We start from the raw sequence: 13,284 nt of genomic DNA, 5'->3' as shown, positions 1-13,284 counted from the left end.
ATTCTGCCTTGCTTTCAAATCCTCTTCGTTGTCTTCCATCAATATATTTGAAGACGAGAGTTATAATTTATAACTCTGCAGGTTTGTGAATTGCAGTGCCCCTGAGCTCCATTTTTCAACTCGCTTTCTTGGGAGCTGGCCGCAAAAGCGCTGGATTACTTCAGGGCCTATTCTGTTTCCGGGCGGAAGGCTGAGCCTGTGGTTAATTCTTCTTCCTGATGGGAAAATAGAGTGACCTGTGCCTGTCCCAACACCTAGAGCTAGTGTCTCATTGGTTCCCCCTCTTCCCGTTCATCCTCAGGACAAATTGCAACCTGTACGGAACAGGAGGTTAAAGGTGCTGATTCTCCAAGGAGGGAGATTGCTAGTAAAGCGGCTGGAATGGGGAACCCGAGCACAAGGAGATGAGAAATGAGGTGCGTTTTAGAAACCTTTCCCGATCACACGGTGTACCATCTTCTGGGTTTCTCATGCATGTTTTCGAAGTAGGAAGATGCCCTTGAACCTGGAGATTTGGGACCCATGGGATGGGAACCACGCAGTATTACTCTAAAGGGTCTGCGTTTGCTCACCCAACCTCACCAAACCTCTCAGCCCCAAGAGTGTCCACCCTTATGTCTCAATCAGCTGTGGGTCTAGATATGGTCAATCCAGGTGGCATCACAGCCCCTGAACGAATTTAGTAAGAATTTCTCTCTCTTTCACTGTCTTTGTTTCACGGGTTTTTAAAAGTGATTGATTTTTATAAAGGGGTTTAGCTGCTTTTCACTGCTGTGTTTATGCCGCTTTACACCCACTTGACTCACTTACAGAGAGATATCAATACATAGGTTTTAAGATTCTTACTAGTCAGATATATTCTTGGGCGGTGAATAGGGGGTGTTGAGTCCAGTTCACTGAGCAAGGAGTAGGTCGTGTCTATTACATATTGGGTTTATGGAACGGTCTCTGAGCTAATTGGAAACCCTTCTTTTATGCATCACCCCACCTCACCTTTCCCGTTAAGCAGCCATAGTGTGTTTTCTAAACGTGTGCCTCTGTTCTGTTTTGTAATTCAGTTCAAGGGTAGCAATTTTTACATTCCCTCTATAAGTGATATCTTATGATAAGTGTCTTTTTCTGTGTGACTTATTTCACTTAGAATCGTCGTACCTAAATCCACTCATCATGCTGCTACTAGCCTTATGACGTTGATTTCATGGCTGAGTGATATTCCATTGTACATAAGGACCACAACTTCTTTATCCAGTTTTCTCTTTCCTGGGATATTTAGGGTGTAACGAAGTGGAGGTTCTTGTCAACAGAGCAGCCCTAAACTTTGGGGTGCCTGTGTCTTGCTGATTTTTAGTTTTCCCAATTTATACGCCCATGAGTGGAAGTGCCCTATGCTCTCTAAGCTGAGTTTTTTCGATGTTTCAGGACACACCGTACACTTCTCCAGAGTGGCTGTTGGCAATTTACATCCCGCCCATCAGCGTAGCAAGGCTCCCGTTTCTCCATGGCCTGTCCTGCATTTCTGGTTTTGACACTTTATTCAGCATGGCCCTTTTGACCGATGGGTAGCGAGACTTCTTTGTAGCGCTGATTTGCCTTTCCAGGTTGCTTGGTTGGCCAAAAAGGGCGTATGCGTTTTTTCCTGAATATATTCAGGAAAAAACGCATACGCCCTTTTTGGCCAAGGGCATCATTGTCGAGGTTTTGCCGCTTTTCCCGTGCTTTAAAGGCGATTCGAATCTACCTCCTGAAATCTGTTTCCTGCAATTCTGCCTTGCTTTCAAATCCTCTTCGTTGTCTTCCATCAATATATTTGAGGACGAGAGTTATGATTTATAACTCTGCAGGTTTGTGAATTGCAGTGCCCCTGAGCTCCATTTTTCAACTCGCTTTCTTGGGAGCTGGCCGCAAAAGCGCAGGATTGCTTCAGGCCCTATTTTGGTCCCGGGCGGCAGGCTGAGCCTGTGGTTAATTCTTCTTCCTGATGGGAAAATAGAGTGACCTGTGCCTGTCCCAACACCTAGAGCTAGTGTCTCATTGGTTCCCCCTCTTCCCGTTCATCCTCAGGACAAATTGCAACCTGGACGGAACAGGAGGTTAAAGGTGCTGATTCTCCAAGGAGGGAGATTGCTAGTAAAGCGGCTGGAATGGGGAACCCGAGCACAAGGAGATGAGAAATGAGGTGCGTTTTAGAAACCTTTCCCGATCACACGGTGTACCATCTTCTGGGTTTCTCATGCATGTTTTCGAAGTAGGAAGATGCCCTTGAACCTGGAGATTTGGGACCCATGGGATGGGAACCACGCAGTATTACTCTAAAGGGTCTGCGTTTGCTCACCCAACCTCACCAAACCTCTCAGCCCCAAGAGTGTCCACCCTTATGTCTCAATCAGCTGTGGGTCTAGATATGGTCAATCCAGGTGGCATCACAGCCCCTGAACGAATTTAGTAAGAATTTCTCTCTCTTTCACTGTCTTTGTTTCACGGGTTTTTAAAAGTGATTGATTTTTATAAAGGGGTTTAGCTGCTTTTCACTGCTGTGTTTATGCCGCTTTACACCCACTTGACTCACTTACAGAGAGATATCAATACATAGGTTTTAACATTCTTACTAGTCAGATATATTCTTGGGCGGTGAATAGGGGGTGTTGAGTCCAGTTCACTGAGCAAGGAGTAGGTCGTGTCTATTACATATTGGGTTTATGGAACGGTCTCTGAGCTAATTGGAAACCCTTCTTTTATGCATCACCCCACCTCACCTTTCCCGTTAAGCAGCCATAGTGTGTTTTCTAAACGTGTGCCTCTGTTCTGTTTTGTAATTCAGTTCAAGGGTAGCAATTTTTACATTCCCTCTATAAGTGATATCTTATGATAAGTGTCTTTTTCTGTGTGACTTATTTCACTTAGAATCGTCGTACCTAAATCCACTCATCATGCTGCTACTAGCCTTATGACGTTGATTTCATGGCTGAGTGATATTCCATTGTACATAAGGACCACAACTTCTTTATCCAGTTTTCTCTTTCCTGGGATATTTAGGGTGTAACGAAGTGGAGGTTCTTGTCAACAGAGCAGCCCTAAACTTTGGGGTGCCTGTGTCTTGCTGATTTTTAGTTTTCCCAATTTATACGCCCATGAGTGGAAGTGCCCTATGCTCTCTAAGCTGAGTTTTTTCGATGTTTCAGGACACACCGTACACTTCTCCAGAGTGGCTGTTGGCAATTTACATCCCGCCCATCAGCGTAGCAAGGCTCCCGTTTCTCCATGGCCTGTCCTGCATTTCTGGTTTTGACACTTTATTCAGCATGGCCCTTTTGACCGATGGGTAGCGAGACTTCTTTGTAGCGCTGATTTGCCTTTCCAGGTTGCTTGGTTGGCCAAAAAGGGCGTATGCGTTTTTTCCTGAATATATTCAGGAAAAAACGCATACGCCCTTTTTGGCCAAGGGCATCATTGTCGAGGTTTTGCCGCTTTTCCCGTGCTTTAAAGGCGATTCGAATCTACCTCCTGAAATCTGTTTCCTGCAATTCTGCCTTGCTTTCAAATCCTCTTCGTTGTCTTCCATCAATATATTTGAGGACGAGAGTTATGATTTATAACTCTGCAGGTTTGTGAATTGCAGTGCCCCTGAGCTCCATTTTTCAACTCGCTTTCTTGGGAGCTGGCCGCAAAAGCGCAGGATTGCTTCAGGCCCTATTTTGGTCCCGGGCGGCAGGCTGAGCCTGTGGTTAATTCTTCTTCCTGATGGGAAAATAGAGTGACCTGTGCCTGTCCCAACACCTAGAGCTAGTGTCTCATTGGTTCCCCCTCTTCCCGTTCATCCTCAGGACAAATTGCAACCTGGACGGAACAGGAGGTTAAAGGTGCTGATTCTCCAAGGAGGGAGATTGCTAGTAAAGCGGCTGGAATGGGGAACCCGAGCACAAGGAGATGAGAAATGAGGTGCGTTTTAGAAACCTTTCCCGATCACACGGTGTACCATCTTCTGGGTTTCTCATGCATGTTTTCGAAGTAGGAAGATGCCCTTGAACCTGGAGATTTGGGACCCATGGGATGGGAACCACGCAGTATTACTCTAAAGGGTCTGCGTTTGCTCACCCAACCTCACCAAACCTCTCAGCCCCAAGAGTGTCCACCCTTATGTCTCAATCAGCTGTGGGTCTAGATATGGTCAATCCAGGTGGCATCACAGCCCCTGAACGAATTTAGTAAGAATTTCTCTCTCTTTCACTGTCTTTGTTTCACGGGTTTTTAAAAGTGATTGATTTTTATAAAGGGGTTTAGCTGCTTTTCACTGCTGTGTTTATGCCGCTTTACACCCACTTGACTCACTTACAGAGAGATATCAATACATAGGTTTTAACATTCTTACTAGTCAGATATATTCTTGGGCGGTGAATAGGGGGTGTTGAGTCCAGTTCACTGAGCAAGGAGTAGGTCGTGTCTATTACATATTGGGTTTATGGAACGGTCTCTGAGCTAATTGGAAACCCTTCTTTTATGCATCACCCCACCTCACCTTTCCCGTTAAGCAGCCATAGTGTGTTTTCTAAACGTGTGCCTCTGTTCTGTTTTGTAATTCAGTTCAAGGGTAGCAATTTTTACATTCCCTCTATAAGTGATATCTTATGATAAGTGTCTTTTTCTGTGTGACTTATTTCACTTAGAATCGTCGTACCTAAATCCACTCATCATGCTGCTACTAGCCTTATGACGTTGATTTCATGGCTGAGTGATATTCCATTGTACATAAGGACCACAACTTCTTTATCCAGTTTTCTCTTTCCTGGGATATTTAGGGTGTAACGAAGTGGAGGTTCTTGTCAACAGAGCAGCCCTAAACTTTGGGGTGCCTGTGTCTTGCTGATTTTTAGTTTTCCCAATTTATACGCCCATGAGTGGAAGTGCCCTATGCTCTCTAAGCTGAGTTTTTTCGATGTTTCAGGACACACCGTACACTTCTCCAGAGTGGCTGTTGGCAATTTACATCCCGCCCATCAGCGTAGCAAGGCTCCCGTTTCTCCATGGCCTGTCCTGCATTTCTGGTTTTGACACTTTATTCAGCATGGCCCTTTTGACCGATGGGTAGCGAGACTTCTTTGTAGCGCTGATTTGCCTTTCCAGGTTGCTTGGTTGGCCAAAAAGGGCGTATGCGTTTTTTCCTGAATATATTCAGGAAAAAACGCATACGCCCTTTTTGGCCAAGGGCATCATTGTCGAGGTTTTGCCGCTTTTCCCGTGCTTTAAAGGCGATTCGAATCTACCTCCTGAAATCTGTTTCCTGCAATTCTGCCTTGCTTTGAAATCCTCTTCGTTGTCTTCCATCAATATATTTGAGGACGAGAGTTATGATTTATAACTCTGCAGGTTTGTGAATTGCAGTGCCCCTGAGCTCCATTTTTCAACTCGCTTTCTTGGGAGCTGGCCGCAAAAGCGCAGGATTGCTTCAGGCCCTATTTTGGTCCCGGGCGGCAGGCTGAGCCTGTGGTTAATTCTTCTTCCTGATGGGAAAATAGAGTGACCTGTGCCTGTCCCAACACCTAGAGATAGTGTCTCATTGGTTCCCCCTCTTCCCGTTCATCCTCAGGACAAATTGCAACCTGTACGGAACAGGAGGTTAAAGGTGCTGATTCTCCAAGGAGGGAGATTGCTAGTAAAGCGGCTGGAATGGGGAACCCGAGCACAAGGAGATGAGAAATGAGGTGCGTTTTAGAAACCTTTCCCGATCACACGGTGCACCATCTTCTGGGTTTCTCATGCATGTTTTCGAAGTAGGAAGATGCCCTTGAACATGGAGATTTGGGACCCATGGGATGGGAACCACGCAGTATTACTTTAAAGGGTCTGCGTTTGCTCACCCAACCTCACCAAACCTCTCAGCCCCAAGAGTGTCCACCCTTATGTCTCAATCAGCTGTGGGTCTAGATATGGTCAATCCAGGTGGCATCACAGCCCCTGAACGAATTTAGTAAGAATTTCTCTCTCTTTCACTGTCTTTGTTTCACGGGTTTTTAAAAGTGATTGATTTTTATAAAGGGGTTTAGCTGCTTTTCACTGCTGTGTTTATGCCGCTTTACACCCACTTGACTCACTTACAGAGAGATATCAATACATAGGTTTTAACATTCTTACTAGTCAGATATATTCTTGGGCGGTGAATAGGGGGTGTTGAGTCCAGTTCACTGAGCAAGGAGTAGGTCGTGTCTATTACATATTGGGTTTATGGAACGGTCTCTGAGCTAATTGGAAACCCTTCTTTTATGCATCACCCCACCTCACCTTTCCCGTTAAGCAGCCATAGTGTGTTTTCTAAACGTGTGACTCTGTTCTGTTTTGTAATTCAGTTCAAGGGTAGCAATTTTTACATTCCCTCTATAAGTGATATCTTAGGATAAGTGTCTTTTTCTGTGTGACTTATTTCACTTAGAATCGTCGTACCTAAATCCACTCATCATGCTGCTACTAGCCTTATGACGTTGATTTCATGGCTGAGTGATATTCCATTGTACATAAGGACCACAACTTCTTTATCCAGTTTTCTCTTTCCTGTGATATTTAGGGTGTAACGAAGTGGAGGTTCTCGTCAACAGAGCAGCCCTAAACTTTGGGGTGCCTGTGTCTTGCTGATTTTTAGTTTTCCCAATTTATACGCCCATGAGTGGAAGTGCCCTATGCTCTCTAAGCTGAGTTTTTTCGATGTTTCAGGACACACCGTACACTTCTCCAGAGTGGCTGTTGGCAATTTACATCCCGCCCATCAGCGTAGCAAGGCTCCCGTTTCTCCATGGCCTGTCCTGCATTTCTGGTTTTGACACTTTATTCAGCATGGCCCTTTTGACCGATGGGCAGCGAGACTTCTTTGTAGCGCTGATTTGCCTTTCCAGGTTGCTTGGTTGGCCAAAAAGGGCGTATGCGTTTTTTCCTGAATATATTCAGGAAAAAACGCATACGCCCTTTTTGGCCAAGGGCATCATTGTCGAGGTTTTGCCGCTTTTCCCGTGCTTTAAAGGCGATTTGAATCTACCTCCTGAAATCTGTTTCCTGCAATTCTGCCTTGCTTTCAAATCCTCTTCGTTGCCTTCCCTCAATATATTTGAGGACGAGAGTTATGATTTATAACTCTGCAGGTTTGTGAATTGCAGTGCCCCTGAGCTCCATTTTTCAACTCGCTTTCTTGGGAGCTGGCCGCAAAAGCGCAGGATTGCTTCAGGCGCTATTTTGGTCCCGGACGGCAGGCTGAGCCTGTGGTTAATTCTTCTTCCTGATGGGAAAATAGAGTGACCTGTGCCTGTCCCAACACCTAGAGCTAGTGTCTCATTGGTTCCCCCTCTTCCCGTTCATCCTCAGGACAAATTGCAACCTGTACGGAACAGGAGGTTAAAGGTGCTGATTCTCCAAGGAGGGAGATTGCTAGTAAAGCGGCTGGAATGGCGAACCCGAGCACAAGGAGATGAGAAATGAGGTGCGTTTTAGAAACCTTTCCCGATCACACGGTGCACCATCTTCTGGGTTTCTCATGCATGTTTTCGAAGTAGGAAGATGCCCTTGAACCTGGAGATTTGGGACCCATGGGATGGGAACCACGCAGTATTACTTTAAAGGGTCTGCGTTTGCTCACCCAACCTCACCAAACCTCTCAGCCCCAAGAGTGTCCACCCTTATGTCTCAATCAGCTGTGGGTCTAGATATGGTCAATCCAGGTGGCATCACAGCCCCTGAACGAATTTAGTAAGAATTTCTCTCTCTTTCACTGTCTTTGTTTCACGGGTTTTTAAAAGTGATTGATTTTTATAAAGGGGTTTAGCTGCTTTTCACTGCTGTGTTTATGCCGCTTTACACCCACTTGACTCACTTACAGAGTGATATCAATACATAGGTTTTAACATTCTTATTAGTCAGATATATTCTTAGGTGGTGAATAGGGGGTGTTGAGTCCAGTTCACTGAGCAAGGAGTAGGTCGTGTCTGTTACATATTGGGTTTATGGAACGGTCTCTGAGCTAATTTGAAACCCTTCTTTTATGCATCACCCCACCTCACCTTTCCCGTTAAGCAGCCATAGTGTGTTTTCTAAACGTGTGACTCTGTTCTGTTTTGTAATTCAGTTCAAGGGTAGCAATTTTTAACATTCCCTCTATAAGTGATATCTTATGATAAGTGTCTTTTTCTGTGTGACTTATTTCACTTAGAATCGTCGTACCTAAATCCACTCATCATGCTGCTACTAGCCTTATGACGTTGATTTCATGGCTGAGTGATATTCCATTGTACATAAGGACCACAACTTCTTTATCCATTTTTCTCTTTCCTGTGATATTTAGGGTGTAACGAAGTGGAGGTTCTCGTCAACAGAGCAGCCCTAAACTTTGGGGTGCCTGTGTCTTGCTGATTTTTAGTTTTCCCAATTTATACGCCCATGAGTGGAAGTGCCCTATGCTCTCTAAGCTGAGTTTTTTCGATGTTTCAGGACACACCGTACACTTCTCCAGAGTGGCTGTTGGCAATTTACATCCCGCCCATCAGCGTAGCAAGGCTCCCGTTTCTCCATGGCCTGTCCTGCATTTCTGGTTTTGACACTTTATTCAGCATGGCCCTTTTGACCGATGGGCAGCGAGACTTCTTTGTAGCGCTGATTTGCCTTTCCAGGTTGCTTGGTTGGCCAAAAAGGGCGTATGCGTTTTTTCCTGAATATATTCAGGAAAAAACGCATACGCCCTTTTTGGCCAAGGGCATCATTGTCGAGGTTTTGCCGCTTTTCCCGTGCTTTAAAGGCGATTTGAATCTACCTCCTGAAATCTGTTTCCTGCAATTCTGCCTTGCTTTCAAATCCTCTTCGTTGCCTTCCCTCAATATATTTGAGGACGAGAGTTATGATTTATAACTCTGCAGGTTTGTGAATTGCAGTGCCCCTGAGCTCCATTTTTCAACTCGCTTTCTTGGGAGCTGGCCGCAAAAGCGCAGGATTGCTTCAGGCGCTATTTTGGTCCCGGACGGCAGGCTGAGCCTGTGGTTAATTCTTCTTCCTGATGGGAAAATAGAGTGACCTGTGCCTGTCCCAACACCTAGAGCTAGTGTCTCATTGGTTCCCCCTCTTCCCGTTCATCCTCAGGACAAATTGCAACCTGTACGGAACAGGAGGTTAAAGGTGCTGATTCTCCAAGGAGGGAGATTGCTAGTAAAGCGGCTGGAATGGCGAACCCGAGCACAAGGAGATGAGAAATGAGGTGCGTTTTAGAAACCTTTCCCGATCACACGGTGCACCATCTTCTGGGTTTCTCATGCATGTTTTCGAAGTAGGAAGATGCCCTTGAACCTGGAGATTTGGGACCCATGGGATGGGAACCACGCAGTATTACTTTAAAGGGTCTGCGTTTGCTCACCCAACCTCACCAAACCTCTCAGCCCCAAGAGTGTCCACCCTTATGTCTCAATCAGCTGTGGGTCTAGATATGGTCAATCCAGGTGGCATCACAGCCCCTGAACGAATTTAGTAAGAATTTCTCTCTCTTTCACTGTCTTTGTTTCACGGGTTTTTAAAAGTGATTGATTTTTATAAAGGGGTTTAGCTGCTTTTCACTGCTGTGTTTATGCCGCTTTACACCCACTTGACTCACTTACAGAGTGATATCAATACATAGGTTTTAACATTCTTATTAGTCAGATATATTCTTAGGTGGTGAATAGGGGGTGTTGAGTCCAGTTCACTGAGCAAGGAGTAGGTCGTGTCTGTTACATATTGGGTTTATGGAACGGTCTCTGAGCTAATTTGAAACCCTTCTTTTATGCATCACCCCACCTCACCTTTCCCGTTAAGCAGCCATAGTGTGTTTTCTAAACGTGTGACTCTGTTCTGTTTTGTAATTCAGTTCAAGGGTAGCAATTTTTAACATTCCCTCTATAAGTGATATCTTATGATAAGTGTCTTTTTCTGTGTGACTTATTTCACTTAGAATCGTCGTACCTAAATCCACTCATCATGCTGCTACTAGCCTTATGACGTTGATTTCATGGCTGAGTGATATTCCATTGTACATAAGGACCACAACTTCTTTATCCATTTTTCTCTTTCCTGTGATATTTAGGGTGTAACGAAGTGGAGGTTCTCGTCAACAGAGCAGCCCTAAACTTTGGGGTGCCTGTGTCTTGCTGATTTTTAGTTTTCCCAATTTATACGCCCATGAGTGGAAGTGCCCTATGCTCTCTAAGCTGAGTTTTTTCGATGTTTCAGGACACACCGTACACTTCTCCAGAGTGGCTGTTGGCAATTTACATCCCGCCCATCAGCGTAGCAAGGCTCCCGTTTCTCCATGGCCTGTCCTGCATTTCTGGTTTTGACACTTTATTCAGCATGGCCCTTTTGACCGATGGGCAGCGAGACTTCTTTGTAGCGCTGATTTGCCTTTCCAGGTTGCTTGGTTGGCCAAAAAGGGCGTATGCGTTTTTTCCTGAATATATTCAGGAAAAAACGCATACGCCCTTTTTGGCCAAGGGCATCATTGTCGAGGTTTTGCCGCTTTTCCCGTGCTTTAAAGGCGATTTGAATCTACCTCCTGAAATCTGTTTCCTGCAATTCTGCCTTGCTTTCAAATCCTCTTCGTTGCCTTCCCTCAATATATTTGAGGACGAGAGTTATGATTTATAACTCTGCAGGTTTGTGAATTGCAATGCCCCTGAGCTCCATTTTTCAACTCGCTTTCTTGGGAGCTGGCCGCAAAAGCGCAGGATTGCTTCAGGCGCTATTTTGGTCCCGGACGGCAGGCTGAGCCTGTGGTTAATTCTTCTTCCTGATGGGAAAATAGAGTGACCTGTGCCTGTCCCAACACCTAGAGCTAGTGTCTCATTGGTTCCCCCTCTTCCCGTTCATCCTCAGGACAAATTGCAACCTGTACGGAACAGGAGGTTAAAGGTGCTGATTCTCCAAGGAGGGAGATTGCTAGTAAAGCGGCTGGAATGGGGAACCCCAGCACAAGGAGATGAGAAATGAGGTGCGTTTTAGAAACCTTTCCCGATCACACGGTGTACCATCTTCTGGGTTTCTCATGCATGTTTTCGATGTAGGAAGATGCCCTTGAATCTGGAGATTTGGGACCCATGGGATGGGTACCACGCAGTATTACTCTAAAGGGTCTGCGTTTGCTCACCCAACCTCACCAAACCTCTCAGCCCCAAGAGTGTCCACCCTTATGTCTCAATCAGCTGTGGGTCTAGATATGGTCAATCCAGGTGGCATCACAGCCCCTGAACGAATTTAGTAAGAATTTCTCTCTCTTTCACTGTCTTTGTTTCACGGGTTTTTAAAAGTGATTGATTTTTATAAAGGGGTTTAGCTGCTTTTCACTGCTGTGTTTATGCCACTTTACACCCACTTGACTCACTTACAGAGTGATATCAATACATAGGTTTTAACATTCTTATTAGTCAGATATATTCTTGGGTGGTGAATAGGGGGTGTTGAGTCCAGTTCACTGAGCAAGGAGTAGGTCGTGTCTGTTACATATTGGGTTTATGGAACGGTCTCTGAGCTAATTTGAAACCCTTCTTTTATGCATCACCCCACCTCACCTTTCCCGTTAAGCAGCCATAGTGTGTTTTCTAAACGTGTGACTCTGTTCTGTTTTATAATTCAGTTCAAGGGTAGCAATTTTTACATTCCCTCTATAAGTGATATCTTATGGTAAGTGTCTTTTTCTGTGTGACTTATTTCACTTAGAATCGTCGTACCTAAATCCACTCATCATGCTGCTACTAGCCTTATGACGTTGATTTCATGGCTGAGTGATATTCCATTGTACATAAGGACCACAACTTCTTTATCCATTTTTCTCTTTCCTGGGATATTTAGGGTGTAACGAAGTGGAGGTTCTTGTCAACAGAGCAGCCCTAAACTTTGGGGTGCCTGTGTCTTGCTGATTTTTAGTTTTCCCAATTTATACGCCCATGAGTGGAAGTGCCCTATGCTCTCTAAGCTGAGTTTTTTCGATGTTTCAGGACACACCGTACACTTCTCCAGAGTGGCTGTTGGCAATTTACATCCCGCCCATCAGCGTAGCAAGGCTCCCGTTTCTCCATGGCCTGTCCTGCATTTCTGGTTTTGACACTTTATTCAGCATGGCCCTTTTGACCGATGGGCAGCGAGACTTCTTTGTAGCGCTGATTTGCCTTTCCAGGTTGCTTGGTTGGCCAAAAAGGGCGTATGCGTTTTTTCCTGAATATATTCAGGAAAAAACGCATACGCCCTTTTTGGCCAAGGGCATCATTGTCGAGGTTTTGCCGCTTTTCCCGTGCTTTAAAGGCGATTTGAATCTACCTCCTGAAATCTGTTTCCTGCAATTCTGCCTTGCTTTCAAATCCTCTTCGTTGCCTTCCCTCAATATATTTGAGGACGAGAGTTATGATTTATAACTCTGCAGGTTTGTGAATTGCAGTGCCCCTGAGCTCCATTTTTCAACTCGCTTTCTTGGGAGCTGGCCGCAAAAGCGCAGGATTGCTTCAGGCGCTATTTTGGTCCCGGACGGCAGGCTGAGCCTGTGGTTAATTCTTCTTCCTGATGGGAAAATAGAGTGACCTGTGCCTGTCCCAACACCTAGAGCTAGTGTCTCATTGGTTCCCCCTCTTCCCGTTCATCCTCAGGACAAATTGCAACCTGTACGGAACAGGAGGTTAAAGGTGCTGATTCTCCAAGGAGGGAGATTGCTAGTAAAGCGGCTGGAATGGCGAACCCGAGCACAAGGAGATGAGAAATGAGGTGCGTTTTAGAAACCTTTCCCGATCACACGGTGCACCATCTTCTGGGTTTCTCATGCATGTTTTCGAAGTAGGAAGATGCCCTTGAACCTGGAGATTTGGGACCCATGGGATGGGAACCACGCAGTATTACTTTAAAGGGTCTGCGTTTGCTCACCCAACCTCACCAAACCTCTCAGCCCCAAGAGTGTCCACCCTTATGTCTCAATCAGCTGTGGGTCTAGATATGGTCAATCCAGGTGGCATCACAGCCCCTGAACGAATTTAGTAAGAATTTCTCTCTCTTTCACTGTCTTTGTTTCACGGGTTTTTAAAAGTGATTGATTTTTATAAAGGGGTTTAGCTGCTTTTCACTGCTGTGTTTATGCCGCTTTACACCCACTTGACTCACTTACAGAGTGATATCAATACATAGGTTTTAACATTCTTATTAGTCAGATATATTCTTAGGTGGTGAATAGGGGGTGTTGAGTCCAGTTCACTGAGCAAGGAGTAGGTCGTGTCTGTTACATATTGGGTTTATGGAACGGTCTCTGAGCTAATTTGA

General features: G+C 45.2%; 1 long non-coding RNA gene across 1 annotated transcript; it reads left to right on the top strand.

The window, feature by feature from the left end:
* Positions 1–305: 305 nt before the first annotated feature.
* On the top strand, positions 306–3,931 carry LOC132371574 (uncharacterized). The gene is made up of 3 exons (XR_009504882.1): positions 306–416; positions 2,062–2,176; positions 3,822–3,931. It is a non-coding gene; the product is annotated as an uncharacterized LOC132371574 (long non-coding RNA).
* Positions 3,932–13,284: the final 9,353 nt, after the last annotated feature.

The sequence above is a fragment of the Balaenoptera ricei genome, chromosome 9, assembly GCF_028023285.1.
Source record: "Balaenoptera ricei isolate mBalRic1 chromosome 9, mBalRic1.hap2, whole genome shotgun sequence".
Lineage (NCBI taxonomy): Eukaryota > Metazoa > Chordata > Mammalia > Artiodactyla > Balaenopteridae > Balaenoptera > Balaenoptera ricei.
Note: the sequence above shows the minus strand (reverse complement) of the source record. Positions and strands in the feature narration are given on the sequence as shown.